At 47.9% G+C, this 18,295-nt stretch overlaps 1 long non-coding RNA gene across 1 annotated transcript in view; it reads right to left on the minus strand.

The window, feature by feature from the left end:
- The window catches only part of LOC142469585 (uncharacterized), a 32,310-nt gene extending 14,399 nt beyond the window's left edge, over positions 1-17,911 (minus strand). The window contains exon 1 of the long non-coding RNA XR_012789064.1: positions 17,391-17,911. This is a non-coding gene — a long non-coding RNA (uncharacterized LOC142469585). The remainder of the gene's footprint in view (positions 1-17,390) is intronic.
- Positions 17,912-18,295: the final 384 nt, after the last annotated feature.

An 18,295-nucleotide genomic window follows, 5' to 3' on the forward strand; every position in this document is an offset into this window, starting at 1 on the left:
AGTACAAGAACGTTGACGTTCAGCCCGCCTTTCCAGAAGTCGTTGATCCACCCTGATGCACAAAGGGGCACGCCCGGAGTGTGGAAGGAGCGTAGTTGGTCCAGGAAACAAAAATAGAAAGAGTACAGTACTTGCCAACTCCAGCGTCGAAGGGTAACGTCCGTAAGCCAATGGTCAAGGTGTAGGGAGAGCAGCGTGGTAGAGTGTCCGTAAGCCTGGGTTGTGGAGCATAGAGAGCAGCGTAGTAGAATGTCCGTAAACCTAGTCCAAGGGATATAGAGGACTGCAAGGTAGAGAGTCCGAAGCCAAATCCAAAGGGTACCAGAGAGCAGCGCAATCAAAGTCCAAAGCCATGGGTCAAAATCCAGGGAGGTCAGCAGAGAATCCAGGGACAGGAGCTGAAACACAAGAAAGCCAGGCAGAAGCAGACAGCACCAAGGTACAAAAGCTATGCAATGTGGTAATGGCGAGGGGAGACTAAATAGTGGGCTGCTGCCTATCAGAGGAAAGGGAGGAGTGGAGGTGCGGCCCAAGGGAAGCCCTGATAGGGGAGAAGAGTCTGGGGGGCGGACCTGGTGGAGCAAGGGCAGGGAAATGCCCCGATGCGCGCACCGCACCAGAGAAGGCGGGGTCAGGTTCCCGGCGCCAGGAAAGGGAAGCCTGGGTCCGCGCGTGCCCGGAAGTGCGGGAGCAGCCACGGGGGAGACGCCGAGGGCAGGGGCACGCTGCCGGGGACCAGAGGCAACGGGGAGAAAAGGTAAGGAGGCACTGGTAGCGGGAGTCCCCGCAGCGCGGGTCCTTACACCGCCCCTTTAGAACTGAAAGTAAGGGACACAGTCTGGACGCGGCTGCATCCTGATTACAGGTGGTCTGGGACCAAACACCTGCAGCAAAGAGACTATCTTCATTGTGGGACACTCCAACTGGATGCCACCCCACGTGGAGGCGGACGACTTCATCGCTGGATCAGTGGATCCAATCTACACTGTTGTCGGCGCGCCCGGGTGCTGGAGCACCCATCAGGTACCTAACTACACCAAACTTACACCTATTCTAGTGGGCAGCACTGTCTCACACATTGGGGTGGGTGTGGGACTCTGAGGACACGGTGTTGGGAACACGGTGAGGGGTTGCGGCCGTGCGAGGCCTGGAGGGTAGCTGTACCTTATTAGTGTTCATTATTAACGTTTATGATATATCTGCTATACGTGTTATTAGTAAAAGCTGTTATTCTATACTGTGTGTGTTTATTGGTTCCTGTGAGGGGCTCCTCCCACTACGTTAGGATCCCTCGCAGGCTGCACCGAGACGTTAAGTATATCACCCCAGGCTCCCAGTGGCGGAGGCTTAGGGCTGTTCTATACTGTGTGTGCTTGCTACGCCGTGCGCGCGCAGCAGTTTTAGTTGGCTGAGGTTAGCCAGCCTTTCTATAATGGTGCCGCGCCGGCAGTGAGCGTGGAACCGGCCGACAGGGAGGAAAATGAAGAAAGTAAAGAATTTGCGCAGCTACCGCCATTGAAATTTATGTATATGTGTGTATATGTATGTATGTGTGTATGTATGTATGTATGTATGTATGTGTGTATGTGTGTATGTGTGTATGTATGTATGTATGTATGTGTGTGTGTGTGTGTGTGTGTGTGTGTGTGTGTGTGTGTGTGTGTGTATGTATGTATGTGTGTGTGTGTGTGTGTGTGTGTGTGTGTGTACAATGTTAATAAACAATTTATTAAAGTATTTACTTATTTCAAAACTTATTTAACACACACACATACACATACATACAGTACCTCACTCGCTCACAGCATACATACAAAAAGTGTGCGGCACGTGCACGCGCGTTCGCACAGGCACACATGCGCACACAGCTGCACACACTATAGAACGGCCCTTAGGCCCTCTGTGAGCCAACAGGTAACGGCAGCACCAGTAGCCTTCTTGTTTAGGGGGAAATAGGGTTACAGTGGCAAGATCAGATATTTCTGAAATAAAATCATTCAACTTCTGAGCAGCCTGTTAAACAGGAAAATAAGTACGGATTATAGGCCTTTATTGTTTGGGGTTATGACTCCCTGGCGTACCCTTCCAAACCCAGATCAAGCCTTAATAGATCTCATTCTCCTTTCTGCAAAAAGTGTATTATGGACTGCTGGATTATATTTAGCCCCCCCTCCCTCCATCGCCCCAACTGAAGTATACTATGAAAATGTGCCTAACAGACAAGAATGAATCCACAGATGGATTGAGTTTTCAAAGTGATGGACAAATGCAAGGTTCTGGGTCAAGGGCGATAAAGAATTATCTAGAGGGAGGCTGTATAGAGTCTTAATTTACAAGTGTTGTACAAATTCAAATTACAGTTACCTCACGAGTTGGTTCAATGCTGGTACTAGTGTTTTATTTATATTTGTATGTATGTATGTATGTATGTATGTATGTATGTATGTATGTATGTATGTATGTGTAGCGAAGTGCACCTGCCTATAGCCTTCTACTGGCCACAACACTATTAATCCTGATAGGAACAGGCAGTGTTGGGGTTAAAATCCTACGCAGGGCCTAGCCTGCAGTTGAAGCCTGGATGGGTACTATGTTGCTTTATCCAGGGGCAGGTCTAAACCAGCAGTTTTAGTGTCATACCTGGGGAAGGTTCTGACTGGATCATATGTATATGGTGTGATGCCTGTCAGTATCTAGACCTGCCCTGTTATGGGGCGGGGTTACAAGCCCTTCCCCCCAACACCCCCGTATAAAAGCCGACACTCCACCAAATTGAGGTTGGTGATGATTATGGGACAATGTGATACCCTTTTCTTTACAAGAGGGTCAAGTAGATTGGGAGGGGCTCTTGGGGCCTCAAGCCCCATGGGTCTGCTCCAGGGCTGAAGAACTATCATGCTGCTATGCAATAAACCTACCGTTGGACCAACTATGGTGTCTGGTTATTGGAGAGAAGTATTGCCTGTGGGGACCATCCTGCATTCAGCAGGATCCTCATGGGTTGGAGGCACTGCACAATAAAGAGATGGAGAAACCTTGCCCTGTTGCTGCTCCCAAATTCCAACTGCAGAGCCACTCAGACATCCTGAACCAGCACGTGAGCGACAGCACCGGGGACAATACCCATGTAGTTGCCAGATCTTCCGAGGCAGGGGGGAACCGGTACTACATATGCTTAGGTTAAGATATATTCCTGTGTCTCATCCTAATCCGTAGATCCTCTTAGAGGCAATAAGTTTTGTTTTTTGTTTAAAAGTTTGTTTGTGTAGCCAGGGCCTCTGTTTGGGTCTTGTGTGCCTCCTTCTTACCTTTGCTGGGGCTGGAGGGGTGCGCGGGTGCACCTGGCCAGTGCCGGGGGTTGCGGCGAGTTGTAGTGGCGACCCGGTCACCAGAGCACTCCGGCGGGATGCCGGTAAGGGCATCGCAATTTTAGAATAACCGCGCATGCGAAGTAACAGTTTGCACATGTACAAGGGGTGTTCAGAGTAACGGCAGCCATCTTTGTACTCCTCTGGCATGCGCAGTACATACGCAGTTGGCTTTCTTCCAATTCTTTGTTAAAAAGCTTTTCCACTTGAACAGAAAGGTGTTATGGCAGTGCAGGACTGAGACACCAAACTACTGTATGTAGCCATGCCATCTATGGCTACTAATCTGCTTTTCCTCCTGGCAGTAAGTCCTGGTACAAGCAGGCCTTGCCAGTAGTTGATATGGGGTTTCCCCCTCCTTGATGCTGCACTGAAGTGACAGCGGGAGGCAGTAAAATCAGGCCTGAGCATGACCAATCATGGGACGGACCTGGTGCCCTCCTCCTGGCTGTACTTAAGGGCAGTGCTGCTCCAAATTTAGTAATGCCTCTACTCCCTTGAGAGAGGCAGGTCACACAGTCAAGAGCCTGATTATTGGGCCTTCTCTGGTCCTCTTCCCTTCAGGGGAGAATGAATGTTTACCATACCTCTGCCCCTGCAAGAGGGGCAGGAAAGAGCCAGGACAGCTGTGGGGGCCTGTGACCGTAGTGGTTGTCCAGGGACCATCCTTCAGTGGGTAGCTGACAGTTGCTGCAATGGACAGAACCCTGCCTTGTTACTGTGCTGTACAGTGAGAACAATAAACCGTTCCTGTTGTTATACCTGCTGCCTGGTGTGTGACCTTACTGGGGGAGGGGAAATCGTTCTACCGTGGGAGATCACCTTCAGTTCCCTGGAGCCTACAGCAGATGGAGGCGCTGCACTGCTAAAGGAGATATGTAGGGTACTTAACCCCAGAAGCCTAGTCCTGTGTCCCCACTACTACCGGCGGACGACTCAGCCCTCCTGTTACCAGCAGGTATCATGCACCACACGAACCGTAATGGCCAAATCTCCCACCAGGTGGGGGAAACACTGTTACATGTACATCAAGTTTGTTCAATAAGGGCCACTAGCATGGGCCCTGTATATGGGGTCTGTTTAGAACAAATTCCCAGCTGAAAAACTGGTGCAAAGAACAGCTCCATATTTATGAAAAGACAAGTCCCATTGAGAAGTGGTATTTGTTTTTGTTGCCGTTTTACCCTGGTTTTGCAGCCGCCATTTTAAAAATACCGCGCATGCGAAGTAACAGTTCACGCATGCACAAGGGGTGTTCAGAGTAGTGGCAGCCATCTTTCTACTCCTCGGGCATGCGCAGTACACCCAGGACATGCAGCGGCCATTACACCCATAAGCTCCGAGGGGACTACAAGCCCCATAAAGCACAGGGGCAGTTAGTCAGGTGTTGGTATGCAGCCAATAGGACTCCAGGGTTCCCCTGTTTGGGAAGGATACATTTGGCATGCTCAGGAGACCACGCCAGTCGGAAGAGGGAGCTGGATCCAGCATGTAGAGTCTCAGAGCCAATGGCTCTGAGACTAGGCCTAGTATATACCCCCTTAGGCCCCAGCTAGGCCCCAACTCACAGTAGCTTGTGGTTTCTGCAGGGAAGGCCCCTTAGATAGGGATGCTTTCCCATTTACTGTCTAGTGTCATGGACACAGTGAAGATGCTGCACGATGATTGCAGCCTGTGGTCTGGCACCAGACCACCTCCGTTGTAAGAGACCCTGTATGGTGATATTATCCACAACGGAATTCACCCAACGCAGAGGCGGATGCCACCGTGGGCGACGACGTAGCTGGATCAGCGGATCCCTATTGCTAAATCGGCCGCACCGATTACTGGAGTACTGTCACGGGAGACTCCTGTGGCGGGTAGGATCTCGGTGGCCGGAACAGCACGAGCGTAGTAGGGGTCACAAGCAGGGGTCCAAGGCAGGCGGCAGGTAGCGAAGTCAGGTAACAAGCAGGGGTCCGAGGCAGGCGGCAGGTAGCAAAGTCAGGTAACAAGCAGGGGTCGGCAACGAGGAGACTGGAACAGGACAGGCGGGGCGGGACAGGGACTGAGAACAGGGAGCAGGGACTGAGACCGGGGAGCAGGAACAAACAGGGACAAGCCAGATTACTAGCAAGGACCTTTATTGTGAACAGACTATAATACAGGTACAGGTACATAAACAGATCAGGATCAAAGACAGGCATGTGCATGGGAGTCTGACTTGAAGCAAAGGCAAACACAACAGACAGGAAGCAAGCTATAAAGGACAGAGACAGGAGCAACAAGAAGACAGACAGACAGAGGAACCCAGAGCCAACAGAAGGCAGCAGCACACCCAGTGGACAAGGAAGCTATGGCTAGGCAGGAGGTCTAGGCGATCCTGACAAGTACTCAGCAGGTACCTCAACTAAGTGCAGGCACTCGGTCTTCCAAAAGAAAATATTTAATCCAGCATGTAATCCAACGTTTCGACTGCTATATGCAGTCTTTGTCAAGGTGAGAGCTGATAATAAAACCACCACAACGAACTTATATACCCTCCCACTTACCTCACTAAGTCACCACAGGTGAGGAATGGCGCGAAAGTCGAGGCAAGCGTGACGTCACAGCCGCAACTGTAAACTGCGCATGCACGGTGAAACCCACAGACACTATGGGACCGTCAACATGTTAAGGGCAGCTTCAGTAAGGGCAGCTCGTCACGCTACCACAGGCTCCCTAGCCATTCCCCTAATGCTCCGATCACAAGTCCACCAATCCCCACGTTTGTGATTGTCAGACACTACTGACAAATGAAGCCGAAGTGGAGGAAATGCCAATACCCAAACGGAGGTCCGCGCATGCGCCGACTAGGCCCCATTCACGGGAGAGTCCCGCGCATGTGCGAGACTCTCCACATGCGCAAATAGACAAATCAATCTCTTATAAGACTGAACAATCTACCCAAAGCCCAAACAAATCATCAAAAGAGAGAAAAATGAAAACTGTGACCACAGCATCTGCCAGTGATTCAGAAAAGGCAGGCAAAACCCATTGTAAAAAACCCTAACCCTAAGACCAATATTCACAACATATAACAACCAATGGTGTATAAACAAGTGGTACAATGCAACCTATAAACATGATACATGATAAAGAACTCAAAAGACAAAGACACACAGCAAAGACATATACATAAAACATACATGGACGAAATAAGACATCACAAGCTGGCTCTGATAAGGCACATATAAAGCAGTATTATCTCCTGACAAGGATAATGTATAAAAAGGTCACTAAACATCACAGGAGATCCATAGATGCAGGTCCACCAAAAAAATGCACAATCACCGCCTATCAAGGAAACATTTCAGGTTTAGTTGTTCGTTGAGACCACCTTCCGTATATGTCCTAAGAAGAAATATCCAGAAAGCCTCCCTTCTAAGGAGTGCAGTATCTCTATCCACAGCCCCCCTACGTGGGGGTACAAATTCTAGGAAAGAAGTTCTTCTAGGAAGAAGGCTGTCGGGCCGAAACGTGTCAGTGGGTTTTATCTGACTACTGTACCACTGACTCTCTCATGGACGTTTGAAATTACTAGAACTCAGCTGCTGGACACTTTATTTTCTGCGCCTGGGTTTTGGTGACCACTAGAAGGACACTTCATTCATGCATGGTCATCTATTTGCCTCAGCTGAGTATATTTGTACACCTTTGGCTATCCATGTATAGCCTTACTCACTGCACTGACATCTAATCTTGGTGTCTCTGTCTTTTGTTCATCCTGATCTGGGTTTTTGGGTATTCTTTGTTTTTTACCCTTGCAGGCAATGTTTGCAGCCTCTACATGTCCAGGCAGGTTTGACAGTTCATAGATATGTGCGCATGAGTTTTTTTGACCTACTATTCTGTTTGCATGTATGTGGATTTGTGGGTGTCCTTTTGAATGTTGCCATATCAATTATGTGTCATGGTTCAATTTTGAGCCATCAGAGTGCAGATCTTTAAGTATGGGCTTATTATAACCTTCTTTTGGTACTTTTCCCCCCTTTTTTTTGTGTTATAACCGACCGGTTGTAACCCCACTGGGTACTTTGTCCCCAGTTTGGGTCATCACTCTATTAGGGGATTTCATTCATTTATGCGCCCTTGTCCTTTGGCGATTAGTTAGTTTCTGTTATTCTGTTTCATTTAGAGTTCAGTTGGGAGGTTTTTTCTAGTCAGTTGATGTTTTTTATTGTGTATGTGATGTGTGTTGTTTAGTGCTCTTGATTCAATTTACGCAATTAAAGTTTTTTTCAGTATTTTTGGTACATGATGTCTGAGTGCTTTTTGTGATGGTTACTTTTTTCTTTTGTGGTTTATATTTGTTATTTTGTTCCCTCCAGCACCACCGGCAGAGGTTGCTTATTATTCTAATACGCAACATTCAGTTTTGGTTTAGACTTTATATATTCTCGGTTTGATTTGATGCGGTATTCCTCTTTGTGTTGTATGCCAATATATATATATATATATATATATATATATATATCCCCCTTTCCCTGTGATTAAGAGAACTACGCCTGCTGAATTCCTGTTGAGTGTACAGGAGGCCTAATCCTCCGCCACTGGGAGCCTGGGGTGATAGAGTTATATCGGTATGCAGCACCTCCACCTGGGAAGGATCCCAGCACTGCAGGATAATCCCTCTCAGAAACAATGTAGTCAATGAATAAAGATACACATACACTGGTATGACTACTTATTTTACTAACACATAACACATATATTTAACAGTACAATAACAACAGGATGTGTGTTCCCCAAAGTACATAGGGTGCTTGCACCAATACCCCTGGTGTTTTCCCCCAATGAGAGTCATTCCCACCCAAGTGTAGGGAGTAGTGCTACCCCTGTGGACCGTTGGTGTACTTTACCTCCCTGGGCACTCCTGTACCCAGGTACCGTTGAATGAGCAAAAAGGATCCGTCTGATCCCACGACGTCTGCTGAATCCTCTCTCTCTGGTCCGCATAGGCGTCTGCTCGAGGGAACGCCAGCTGTAGGGTGTCCCTTAATATCTAAAGTTGCCTGTGGTCTGATCCCAGACCGCTGGCCGCAGGTCACCGCGTGGCGTCTCTTTAGCTGGTGCTACTACACCTGACCCTATAAGCTTAAGGGTAACGTCCCTGTCTGGGGTCTTCCCTATAGCAGCCACAATATAAAAGGGGACTTTGGACCTAGCTGAGACGTAAGAGACAACCCTAGTCCTAGTCCAAGGGGAGCACTGCACCTCAATGGATCTCCCCTTCTTCCAACTGCCAGTAACTGCCAGTAACAGCTTGTGTCAACATTCTACCTGCATGTCCCTTAGGAGCCTCTCACATACACCGCAGCTGTCCCCCCTCCCCAGCAGTAAGAGGGCACGTGGCTATATATATATATATATATTGTGACAAACGGCTTACTCCGGGGCTCCGTCGTTTGTCCGGGACTGTTTAGAACACGGTCTTTTAGGGTAGGTTAAATGATGAGGCGTCACGTACTGTTCCTTTAAACAGGCTATGCCTGGTTTATTCAGTCCCAGGCACTGAGACTGCCACAGTGCATACAACAGAAAACAGATCAAAACAAAAGCTGCTCACCTGAGCGATAACTTAACTTAGATATCCCTGACTCAGGGTTGGAAGTGGCTTTTCCACTTCCAACATCAAAACACGGTACTTTTGCAGTCTTACTTAGGAAGGGTGCGATTAGACCAGCCCACTCAGCTTCTGGCCATCCCTCTCTCTGTGCCGTGCGTTCAAACGTGAGAAGATAGGCTTCCACATCATCCGAGGGTCCCATCTTCTGAAGGTAGTGGCTTGCCCTGGTCATTTTCGGAACTGGGGCTGCCACTGCCAGTGGAAGGTTACTGATAGTCCCCCTCAGGATCTCGAGTTCCTGCTGTAAGCCCTGAGCGAACCGCTGTTGCTCCTCTCTCAGCAAGCGGTTTGTCTCTTGCTGGTTTGCATTCGCGTTTTGCAGGGCTTCATTCGTCTGTTGCTGGTTTGCATTCGCCTGTTGCTGGTTGGCATTAATCTCTTGCTGGGCTATTAGCAGCTGTTGCTGGGCTGCATTCGTCTGCTGCTGGTTTGCATTGGTTTCTTGCTGGGCTATTAACAGCTGTTGCTGGGTTTCATTCGTGTCTTTCTGGGCAGCGACATTGCGTACCAGTGCACCCACCACGTCTTCCATCTTGTTTGCAGAGGATGAAAAAAACTTTTTTTTTTTTTTTTTTTTTTTTTTCAAAGTTCTTCAACCCGCAGACCCCCTAGTGCTCTGCCCGCATTCTCCACCATATGTGACAAACGGCTTACTCCGGGGCTCCGTCGTTTGTCCGGGACTGTTTAGAACGCGGTCTTTTAGGGTAGGTTAAATGATGAGGCGTCACGTACTGTTCCTTTAAACAGGCTATGCCTGGTTTATTCAGTCCCAGGCACTGAGACTGCCACAGTGCATACAACAGAAAACAGATCAAAACAAAAGCTGCTCACCTGAGCGATAACTTAACTTAGATATCCCTGACTCAGGGTTGGAAGTGGCTTTTCCACTTCCAACATCAAAACACGGTACTTTTGCAGTCTTACACAAATGAACAGAAAGATTGAACCTGTTTGGGGAAGAGGCTTCTCCCCTCTGTAGTTCAGCAGCCTTCCAGCCTCCTGGCTCTTGTGGGGAGACCAGAGCAAACAGGAAATAAGTCTTTCATACCTGATTCCTAATTAGCATGACAGGTGACAGAAATCAGGCAGCAGACAAACTCTGGTCTGGATCTCTCATCCCTCAGTTCCAGCGCTTGCCAAACTGTGGGATGGAGTGTATGTATTATAAGGCTGCACTCCCAGGCCAAACAGGATAGAAACTGTCTAGTATCCTGGGAGCCCTATATACGGAATTTATTACCATCCCCTGGTTTCTGTCACATATCCTCCCCCCCAGCTCAGACCTCGAGGGATGAGCGACCATGGATATTAGGGAGTGCATCCTTGACAACCCGTCAGCGTTGCCATGTTTGTGCCCTGACCTGTGTTCCACAGAAAATTTAAAGGGTTGTAGGCTTAGGAACCACCTGGTCACTCTAGCATTCTTTTCCCTGTTTTGACACATCCAGGTAAGGGGTGCATGATCTGTGACCAACCGGAATTTTCTCCCCAACAGGTAGTATTTGAGCGTCTCTACAGCCCACTTTATTGCGAGACACTCTTTCTCTACTATGGAGTAATTTTTCTCCTGGGGATTTAGTTTCCTACTTAAATAAAGGATGGGGTGCTCCTCACCTTGAGACTCCTGGGAGAGTACCGCCCCCAGCCCTACCTCAGATGCGTCGGTTTGGACTACGAACTCTTTGGAGAAGTCAGGTGTGACCAACACTGGTTGGGCACAGAGAGCTTCTTTCAGGCTTCTAAAGGCCTGTTCGGTTTCGGGGGACCACTTTACCATTAGCGGTCCTCTTGCTTTTGTGAGGTCAGTTAATGGGGTTGCCTTAGTTGCAAAATTGGGAATAAACCTTCTATAGTACCCAATTAACCCCAAAAAGGTCCTTACTTGTTTTTTTGTAACTGGCCTTGGCCAATTTTGTATCGCCTCCACTTTGAGTGTTTGGGGTTTGAGTAAACCTCTGCCAATAGAATATCCCAGATACTTGGCCTCCTCCAGACCAATAGTGCATTTAGCGGGGTTAGCAGTTAGTCCAGCAGACCGGACTGCGTCAAGCACAGCTTGGACCTTTGGAAGGTGGGATTGCCAATCTTCACTATGGATTACCACATCATCCAGGTAGGCAGCAGCATACCGAGCATGTGGTTTTAAAATTTTATCCATCATTCTTTGGAATGTGGCGGGAGCTCCATGTAAGCCAAAAGGCAACACCTTATACTGAAAGAGGCCGTCTGGGGTTGAGAAGGCTGTCTTTTCTTTTGCCCTTTCTGTGAGGGGAACCTGCCAGTACCCTTTTGTTAGGTCTAGGGTTGTGAGATATCGGGCTTTGCCCAGTCTCTCTACAAGTTCATCTACCCTGGGCATAGGATAAGTATCAAATTTTGACACCGCGTTTAGTTTCTGGTAGTCATTACAAAACCTTGTTGTACCATCTGGCTTTGGGACTAAGACTATAGGGCTGTTCCACCCACTTTGGGATTCCTCAATTACACCTAGTTTTAGCATTTTTTTAACCTCTAAACTTATAGCCTTTCTTTTGGCCTCTGGGATTCGGTACGGTTTAAGGTTAACTCGGACCCCCGGTTCAGAGACTAGGTCATGTTCAATTACGCTAGTTCTACCTGGCCGTATAGAGAAGATTTCTTTGTTTCTTTTCACTAAATTCTGAACCTCTCGTTTCTGATGAACAGACAGGGTTTCAGCTATGCTAACCTCTGGGTCAGTTTCTTGATTCTCTGACGGACCTGGGGGTACTAGGGTTAACAAGACTTCTCTATCTTTCCAGGGCTTGAGTAGGTTTATATGGTAAATTTGCTCAGGTTTCCTCCTACCTGGCTGTCTTACCTTATAATTTACTTCTCCCACTCTTTCCAAGACCTCATATGGCCCATGCCATTTAGCAAGGAATTTACTCTCCACGGTGGGAACCAGAACTAGTACCCTATCACCTGGAGAAAAAATTCTGACCCTAGCACCCTTATTATATGTATTCCTCTGTGCTTCTTGAGCTTTCTCCATGTGTTCCCTCACTATGGGTAGGACTGCAGCAATGCGGTCCTGCATCTGGGCAACATGCTCTATTACACTTCTGTAAGGGGTAACCTCGTGTTCCCAAGTCTCTTTGGCTATATCCAGTAAGCCCCTTGGGTGTCGGCCATACAATAGTTCAAACGGGGAGAAGCCTGTGGATGATTGGGGAACTTCCCTAATGGCAAATAACAGGTACGGTAACAAACAATCCCAGTTTTTCCCATCTTTATCAACCGCCCGCCGTAACATGCTCTTTAAGGTTTTATTGAACCTTTCCACTAAACCATCTGTTTGTGGATGATAGACTGAGGTTCTGAGATGCTTGATTTTTAGGAGTTTACATAGCTCTTTCGTTACTTGGGACATAAATGGTGTTCCCTGGTCAGATAGAATCTCTTTAGGAATCCCGACCCGGGAAAACAGAACTACTAACTCTTTTGCTATGTTTTTAGCTGAGGTGCTACGTAGGGGAACTGCCTCCGGATATCGGGTGGCATAATCTAATATTACCAATATATGCTGATGTCCCCTAGCAGACTTTATTAGGGGTCCTACTAGATCCATAGCAATCCGGTCAAATGGTACCTCTATTATGGGAAGGGGTACCAATGGGCTGCGGTACGCCTTGAACGGGGCGGTGATCTGACATTCTGGGCATGAGGAACAATAATTCGTAATTTCTGCCAGAACCCCAGGCCAATAGAAGCTTCGGAGAACCTTTTCTTTTGTCTTTTCCACCCCTAGGTGTCCCCCCAATGGATGACTATGTGCGAGGTGTAATACTACGTTACGGAATGTCCGTGGTACCAACAATTGTTTAGTTGTAACTGATTTCCTTTTATCAACCCGATATACTAGGTCGCTCTCTACCTCGAAGTAGGGGTAAGCAAGTGACCAATCTGGTTGGCCAGGAGTACTATTCTGGTCCCGTATATTTCCCCTTGCTACCGCTAATGTGGGGTCCTCCCACTGGGCCTTCTTAAAACTCCCAGGACTGACCTCTAGGTCAGCGAGGGTCTTATCCGGTTCTGGGTTGGTAAGTGTCTGCTCAACATCTTGATTTGGGGTATTCCCTACCAAAGTAGTGATGGGGAAGGGAATTTTACAGCACTCCTCCTTTTCCCCCTTCTTATTTGGGCCCTCGTCAACCTCCATTTCTGAAAAAGGGAAAGGATTTGTTTCTTCTAATACTTCGTTATGGTCCGCTATTGAACTCTGGGCGCTATTCTGAGCGGGGGACCACATTTTTAGAAAATGGGGAAAGTCGGTCCCTATTAACACATCATGTGCCAGTTTGGGTACAATACCCACCTTGAAATCTAAAGAACCAAACTCTGTTTCAAAAAAAACATCAACAGTGGAATATTCATGATTATCCCCATGTATACAACAAATTGCCACTCTTTGTGAACTGTTTCCCTGTTTCTTCTTAATGGGCAAGAGGTATTCGGACACTAGTGTGACCATGCTCCCAGAGTCAAGAAGTGCCCGAACCCTCTTACCATTAACCTTTACAAATGCCCACAGATGGTTATTCAAGGGGTCCTCTGGGCTAGGGCCCATACATTGGGACAACAGCGAATAAGGTTCCACGCTGTTGCATTGCATGGGCTCATCATTTAGTGGGCAGATTTTTGCTGTGTGGCCCCTCTCATGACAATTTACACATTTAGGTACATAGTCTGTGTCCCACTTAGAGCCTTTTCCCGGCTCCCCATGTTGGCTATTGCCCTTAGTGTGCGAACCACTGTTGCTGGTGCTGCGTGAAGGTGGTCGCCGCTCTTCAGCGCCCCTTAACCCCGGTACCCTTTTACCGTCTCTGGAAGAGTCCTGGAACCTCGGGTAGTGGGGTTGCTCCACGACTGTGGGTTGCGGGTGCTCTTCTGCTGCATTGTACCTTTCTACGAGGGCCACAAGCTCATCCGCATTGTGGGGGTCACTCCGACTGACCCAACGGCGTAAGGCAGAGGGAAGTTTCCTCAAGAACTGGTCCATGACCAACCGTTCCACGATGTGGCTGGCTGAGTTGATCTCGGGTTGTAGCCACTTCCGGGCGAGGTGGATGAGGTCATACATCTGGCTTCGGGTGGCTTTATCCATCGTGAAGGACCATGCGTGAAACCTTTGGGCGCGAACAGCCGTGGTTACGCCGAGGCGGGCGAGGATCTCGAACTTCAATTTTGCATAGACGTTAGCTTCGGCTGGCTCTAGATCAAAGTAAGCCTTCTGGGGTTCGCCGCTTAGGAAGGGTGCGATTAGACCAGCCCACTCAGCTTCTGGCCATCCCTCTCTCTGTGCCGTGCGTTCAAACGTGAGAAGATAGGCTTCCACATCATCCGAGGGTCCCATCTTCTGAAGGTAGTGGCTTGCCCTGGTCATTTTCGGAACTGGGGCTGCCACTGCCAGTGGAAGGTTACTGATAGTCCCCCTCAGGATCTCGAGTTCCTGCTGTAAGCCCTGAGCGAACCGCTGTTGCTCCTCTCTCAGCAAGCGGTTTGTCTCTTGCTGGTTTGCATTCGCGTTTTGCAGGGCTTCATTCGTCTGTTGCTGGTTTGCATTCGCCTGTTGCTGGTTGGCATTAATCTCTTGCTGGGCTATTAGCAGCTGTTGCTGGGCTGCATTCGTCTGCTGCTGGTTTGCATTGGTTTCTTGCTGGGCTATTAACAGCTGTTGCTGGGTTTCATTCGTGTCTTTCTGGGCAGCGACATTGCGTACCAGTGCACCCACCACGTCTTCCATCTTGTTTGCAGAGGATGAAAAAAACTTTTTTTTTTTTTTTTTTTCAAAGTTCTTCAACCCGCAGACCCCCTAGTGCTCTGCCCGCATTCTCCACCATATGTGACAAACGGCTTACTCCGGGGCTCCGTCGTTTGTCCGGGACTGTTTAGAACGCGGTCTTTTAGGGTAGGTTAAATGATGAGGCGTCACGTACTGTTCCTTTAAACAGGCTATGCCTGGTTTATTCAGTCCCAGGCACTGAGACTGCCACAGTGCATACAACAGAAAACAGATCAAAACAAAAGCTGCTCACCTGAGCGATAACTTAACTTAGATATCCCTGACTCAGGGTTGGAAGTGGCTTTTCCACTTCCAACATCAAAACACGGTACTTTTGCAGTCTTACACAAATGAACAGAAAGATTGAACCTGTTTGGGGAAGAGGCTTCTCCCCTCTGTAGTTCAGCAGCCTTCCAGCCTCCTGGCTCTTGTGGGGAGACCAGAGCAAACAGGAAATCAGTCTTTCATACCTGATTCCTAATTAGCATGACAGGTGACAGAAATCAGGCAGCAAACTCTGGTCTGGATCTCTCATCCCTCAGTTCCAGCGCTTGCCAAACTGTGGGATGGAGTGTATGTATTATAAGGCTGCACTCCCAGGCCAAACAGGATAGAAACTGTCTAGTATCCTGGGAGCCCTATATACGGAATTTATTACCATCCCCTGGTTTCTGTCACAATATATATATATATATATATATATATATATATATACAGTAATTTCATAAGCTGTTTGTTACTTATAACTAATATACTCACACACTCAATATACTAAAAGCAGTCATGTCTGTGCCTGATTGCCTGCAAATTTGATGCAGAGGTGTTAGGCCCTTTAGCTATTTGCTATAGAGTTGGCTTTTTTCCAATTCTTTGTTAAAAAACTTTTCCACTTGAACGGAAGGGTGATATGGCAGTGCAGGACTGAGACACCAAACTACTGTATGTAGCCATGCCATCTATGGCTACTAATCTGCTTTTCCTCCTGGCAGTAAGTCCTGGTACAAGCAGGCCTTGCCAGTAGTTTATATGGGGTTTTCCCCCTCCTTGATGCTGCACTGAAGTGACAGCGGGAGGCAGTGAAATCAGGCCTGAGCATGACCAATCATGGGACGGACCTGGTGCCCTCCTCCTGGCTATACTTAAGGGCAGTGCCGCCCCAAATTTAGTAGTGCCTCTACCCCCTTGAGAGAGGCAGGTCACACAGCCAAGAGCCTGATTATTGGGCCTTCTCTGGTCCACTTCCCTTTGGGGAGAGTGAATGTTTACCATACCTCTGCCCCTGCAAGAGGAGCAGGAAAGAGCCAGGACAGCTGTGGGGGCCTGTGACCGTAGTGGTTGTCCAGGGACCATCCTTCAGTGGGTAGCTGACAGTTGCTGCATTGGGCAGAACCCTGCCTTGTTACTGTGCTGTACAGTGAGAACAATAAACCGTTCCTGTTGTTATACCTCCTGCCTGGTGTGTGACCTTACTGGGGGAGGGGAAATCGTTCTACCATGGGAGATCACCTTCAGTTCCCTGGAGCCTACGGCGGATGGAGGCGCTGCACTGCTAAAGAGATATGTAGGGTACTTAACCCCAGAAGCCTAGTCCTGTGTTCCCACTACCACCGGCGGACGACTCAGCCCTCCTGTTACCAGCAGGTATCATGCACCACACGAACCGTAATGGCCAAATCTCCCACCAGGTGGGGGAAACACTGTTACATGTACATCAAGTTTGTTCAATAAGGGCCACTAGCATGGGCCCTGCATATGGGGTCTGTTTAGCACAAATTCCCAGCTGCAAAACTGGTGCAAAGAACAGCTCCATATTTATGAAAAGACAAGTCCCATTGAGATTTGGTATTGGTTTTTGTTGCTCTATTTAACCCTGGTTTCGCAGCCAGGAGACTTAACAAATCAACTCTAACATGGCTAATGAAAGTCAATATAAAAAAAATCCCCTTATTATTATAAGTCTACAGAACGCTTAAGAATCGCTTACAAATCTTTTTTTCTACTTGTCAAATCATATCAGCAACTTCAAAATGTGCTGGGTCTAAAGAATACATCCTGCAGGCTGGGATAATAAATCCAATGAAAAATATATGACAAAAATATTGTGATGTGTTATTGAAATGCCAGAAGTAAACAGAAATTGCAATATCCATTAATAGCCCATATGGGCTCAGATCCACAAATGGGTGCTAAGCTGTAGCACACCTTTACTACAATTCACATGAATGGGAGTAAAAGATTAGCACTATTTTATGGTTCTGAGTCATGGTGGACAGGGGTACAAAGGGGCTTTACAATGGCGAGTCCTATTATGCCTGAACTATGATATTTTGGCTTTGATTTTTTTTTGGGATCGATGATGTATTATTTTATTACTTTGTAAATTGTGATGGTGCGTTTTGGATTTTTTTTTGTATTGTACTTGATTTAATATGCATAAAGTCTGCCTTGTTTTAGTGTAATTTCTTTTTTTTAGCCTGTTTGAGCTGTTATTGGATATCGCTGTATTTGTATTCCTAAATCATATTTATGTAGCACTTTTTCCCCCACCCTGTGTGAGATCGTGGGTGTATACCTGTGTGGGTGTATACAGCAGGTCTTGAGATACTCTGCGGTGGTGTGGGGAGAAATCAGGACAGATTCTCAGTAGTTCTTCAATGCTGCAGCGCCTCCATCCAGTGAGGATTCTGGTATAACCAGGATGGTCCACACAGGCACTCATATAATGTCCCAGAAAACAGCCACATGATATAGTCCAACAATGTTTTATTAATGCATAGGCAGATTCACAGCATCCACTTCTGGAGCAACAATCCCCTTGTATATGGCCCTGTAGGCCCCATCCAGCTCCCTATCCTTGATGGCCCACAGGATAAACATACTCCCACTCCACAGGGGGAGGGGGAGACAGACTGCCTGACTTTTGGGAGAGTGTCAGTATCTATCCCCAGGGTGTGGCTTCTAACCCTGCCCACAACAGGGCAGGTCTGATACTGACAGGCATCACATCTGTTGCATGTGACCCAGCCAGTATCCTCCCAGGGATGACACTCTCAGGTTGTTGCAAAGCCCGCCCCTGGATACAGTAACAATGCATCCAGGCTGCAACAAGCTAGGCCTTATGGAAAAGCTTATCCCTCACAGAACCTGTACCTAACAGAACTTATACTGTTAGGGACCAGAAGAAGGATAGGGGCCGGAGGCCTAGGCTATATCTATGTAAAGGTTTTGTTTCCTCCACCCTCTGTGAGATTCTGCCATTACATGGTGCATAATGCTGATTACCTGCTGGTTCACAGGATGCTGAGGAACACTTTATTGCCTCTGTACAGCATACACTAGATACAGAATATACTTCTCTGGCTTCACCTTCTGGATAGTCCCTGGACATTCACCCCAGGCAATCCTTGCTCTGCCCTGACTTCCTAATAGAGTCAGGGGAAAGGTAGCACTCCTCACTGCCCAAAGGGGAGGGGACAG

The sequence above is a fragment of the Ascaphus truei genome, chromosome 1 (genome assembly GCF_040206685.1).
Source record: "Ascaphus truei isolate aAscTru1 chromosome 1, aAscTru1.hap1, whole genome shotgun sequence".
NCBI classification, from domain to species: Eukaryota; Metazoa; Chordata; class Amphibia; order Anura; family Ascaphidae; genus Ascaphus; species Ascaphus truei.